Genomic DNA, 3,901 nt, shown 5'->3' on the forward strand with positions numbered 1-3,901 from the left:
GAGAGAGAGAGAGAGAGAGAGAGAGAGAGAGAGAGAGAGAGAGAGAGAGAGAGAGAGAGAGAGAGAGAGAGAGAGAGAGAGAGAGAGAGAATATAAGAAAAAAAAAACTAAGCGAAGCAACATCTTTCATCATTCCCCGCCTATTCCCGCCTTCCATCCTCCTCTTCCATCTGTCCTCCTCAACCATCATTGTATCCTACTCTCTGTTCCTCGTTCTTAATCCGTCTTCTTCTTATCAGCGTGTCCAAACATCCGGCCCCCCGTTAGTCATTAGCGGAGAGAAGGAAGAACGGCGTCTCTGTACAGCTAGACGGGAGGGGGGGGGGGGCATGCTGAGAAATCGAGGAGAGAGGGGGAAGAGAGAGGATGCGAGGAGGAAACAGGGAGGGGTAAGAAGAGGGCCAAGGAGGTGGGTGATGGTGAAGGGTAAGGGGGATTTGAAGGGAAGGGGAGAAGTAAAAGGCGATGAAAGTTGACGTTGGGCGGGGAGGCAAGTTGAGGGAAATTAATAAGAGTGATTTTAAGTCAAGTGCGTGAGAAGATGAGGTGAGTAATAGGATACAGTGAGAGAGAGAGAGAGAGAGAGAGAGAGAGAGAGAGAGAGAGAGAGAGAGAGAGAGAGAGAGAGAGAGAGAGAGAGAGAGAGAGAGAGAGAGATTGTTTTCTTTGTAGCATCATAAGAGTGCTCCGCTACTTACTGGTTATTTGTGGCACACCTTTAGGGCCTGTGCTCTCTCTCTCTCTCTCTCTCTCTCTCTCTCTCTCTCTCTCTCTCTCTCTCTCTACTACTACTACTACTACTACTACTACCACTACTACTTCTACTATCACCATTCACTATCACTTTCTTGTCACCCAGCAGTTCCGTTTCTAATTACTTATCCTACTCTTCTATTCTTCTTTGCATTTATTTCTCTGGTAAGTTGTTTTTTTTCACCTTTTTTTATTTAAGCATTACACACACAGGGAATAAAATAACATCACAGTAATAAAGGAGCTAAAGATTATCATTGTCCTATGTGAGTGTTGGTCCCAAAAATAGTCTCTTACATTGCTTGGCCCGTATGGGGATCGAACCCACGACATCCGCGTTATTAGCACGGCGCTCTAACCAACTGAGCTAACAGGCCGTTGTGTTCCCTTAAGACACATTACTTCTGAGCACCACCTTCTCTTTCGTTCCCTTCCCCTCCCTCCAGTATACTCTCTCCTCGCCTCGCCGCACACTCAAGGCTGTCATTAGGTGTCTATCTAACGCAATAAGCCACGTGACTCACGCACTCAAATTAAACTCCCCCTTCCTTTTCTCCTCCTCACTCCCACTCTCCCCTCTAGTCAGTCACACTAGTTCCCCATCACGCTTCCCTTCTCTGACTCTAACTTCCTTCTTTCCCTCATTTTCACTAATTTTCAATCTCCGTCTTTTTTTTCCTTTTAACCTCCCTTCCTTTTTTTTTACCTCCTCTTCAACCATTTTCTTTTTTTCAATCATCAATTCAGTTCCTTCCTCAACCTCCCTTCACTCCCTTCCTTTCCTCTTAACCAAACTCCTTCCCTTGAGTCTCATATTTTCCTTCAGTTTAGTTCCTTCATCAACCTCCCTTCTTCCTCTTTCAATCTTTTTCCTTTACCAACCTCCTTCTTTCTCTGAACTTCCTTCCTCCTTCATTCTCAAATTTTCCTTCTTCACCTCCTTCTTCACCTTTACTCCTTCTAATCACTAGGTACTGTGAATTGAATGGGGGGAAAAGGAGAAGAAAATCAGAACTGAGAAAAGATTAACGAAAATGGTAAATAAAGCAAGAAAAGAAGCAGATTATATTTACGCAGGTAGGATAAAATAAAGGAACTATGAATAAAATAAGATAAATGAAAAACAAAATAATCTGAACCCACAAAGAGTACATTCCCACACGAGTAAAAAATAAACAACTTCACAAAGGAAAGTAAATAAAAAAAAAAAAGGAGAGAAACATGAGATTTTACAGACCAAAATCACGCTAAAAACTTACGAAAGGAAGACGAAAGGAAAACACGAAGAAAGGCGTGTAATCAGGATGAGACAAGTACATTAATAAGAGTGGAGGAGGAGGAAGAGGAGGAGGAAGAGGAGGACCAAGGACAAACAGACAAACCCCTTCACGTTGCTTTGTTAAGTCCTCCCTTCATTAGAATACAAGTTTAAAGTTAGTTAGAATTTGTCGTAAAGTTTATGTATAAAGCCTTGTGTCTTGTCACCTGATAGTCAAGGTAAGTTAATAGGCATGTCCTCTATGTTTGCCTCGAGACTTGCCTGTGAAGAGAGAAAGAAAATAGAGGAGAATTTGTACGAAGAGGATAAACAGGATGAGAATAAACGATCAGGGGGAAAGCGACAAGGAGGACCAGGGAGAGGATAACGAATTTGATGAAGAGGAAAAGGACGAGTACAGGAAACAGAAAATGAAGGAAAATGAGAATGAGGACGAGGACAAGGAAAAAAAAGAAGAGAAGGGAGACTGAAAGATAAGACATAAATGATAAAAAGGATGAAACAAACAAGGAATATGGGAAGAAAAAAATACCAAAAAGAAAAGAAGAGGAGAAAGAAGGAAAATGAGGCATAAGCGAAGGAGCAGGATGAGGAAGACGAGGAATAGGAGAGTGGCAGTGTTAGTGTGAGAATGGGTGGAGCAGGTGGAGTGAGGTGTGGGAAAGAAGGTTTGGTGTGACTGTTGGCTGTGGATATTATTAAAATGATGTGTTGGAGGCATGGAGGTTTTGTTAGGAAGGCACTGGTTAGGTGTGAATGCAAGACCCTGCAGGAATGTTAGGGTGTGCTATGATGTATGGGAAGCTATGGGAAACTTTTGGGATGTTTGTTGGGATAAGGAAGCAGATGAATTGTTAAAGCTCATATTTTACCATCTGTGTAGCTCTCCAGGAGGAAACAAGTTGGTGTGTGTGTGTGTGTGTGTGTGTGTGTGTGTGTGTGTGTGTGTGTGTGTGTGTGTGTGTGTGTGTGTGTGTGTGTGTGTGTGTGTGTGTGTGTGTGTGTGTGTGTGTGACTCTTAATGTCCATATTTTGTTCTTATGTTTGTGTGTGTCCAGCCTCTGTTGTCTCTTAAGGTGATCAGCCAAACCCCTCCCTCACACACCTGCATACGTGAGTCATCGGATCTTTTAATGCTTCGACACCACCGGCAAAAAAATTCGATAACTTAATTCTTGGGCATTTAAAAAGTGTTTACTCCTTCAGATTTCTAATGATCAATGTGGTATTCTGTGGATATGCTGTGTGCTGTGGATAGGCTTTCAAATTAGTATGCCGACTGTGGTGCTGTATGGCGCGGAATAAATTAACTTGAGGGATTAAGAATTGACATCTACAGGTAAACATTGTACGGAAATTTCACTGCCATCTGACGTGGGGATAACGAAAGCTAGTCACTATCTCATCCTGCGGCGCCTCGTGAGTATCTCTGGTGATAATCCGCTTCCATCTGCTTGTGTTGATGACTCTGTAGAAGCACCAAGTAATGACTGGCGTATATTAACAAAATGTACGAGTAACGGGGAAAAAAGAGTGGGGACAAGTATAGCAGCCGAATGTAGCTACGCCGAGCCCTCCACTCCACCGACTGGCTGAGAAGACGCAGGGGGGACGCCAACGAAGACCCCGCAATGTCAACGTGTATTAGAAGATTTAAATGAGGTTATTATGGGAACACTACGACTGTTAATTAATTGGAGAAGCTTGTTGTAGTGAAACCTTCCAGCACATCCACGCTAGGGAAAGGTTTTCAGAAAGTACTGATATTGGCATCATTCCATGGCTTGATATTACACAACCGCGACAACGTTCTCGTGAAATTCCTTCCCAGCATCTTTAGGAATTAGCGTACCCGAGTTTGGAAGCCTC

General features: G+C 43.2%; 1 non-coding gene across 1 annotated transcript; it reads right to left on the bottom strand.

Moving 5' to 3' along the window:
* Positions 1–1,056: 1,056 nt before the first annotated feature.
* Trnai-aau (transfer RNA isoleucine (anticodon AAU)) lies at positions 1,057–1,130 on the bottom strand. Its single transcript has one exon. It is a non-coding gene; the product is annotated as a tRNA-Ile (tRNA).
* Positions 1,131–3,901: the final 2,771 nt, after the last annotated feature.

The sequence above is a fragment of the Scylla paramamosain genome, chromosome 13 (genome assembly GCF_035594125.1).
Source record: "Scylla paramamosain isolate STU-SP2022 chromosome 13, ASM3559412v1, whole genome shotgun sequence".
NCBI classification, from domain to species: domain Eukaryota; kingdom Metazoa; phylum Arthropoda; class Malacostraca; order Decapoda; family Portunidae; genus Scylla; species Scylla paramamosain.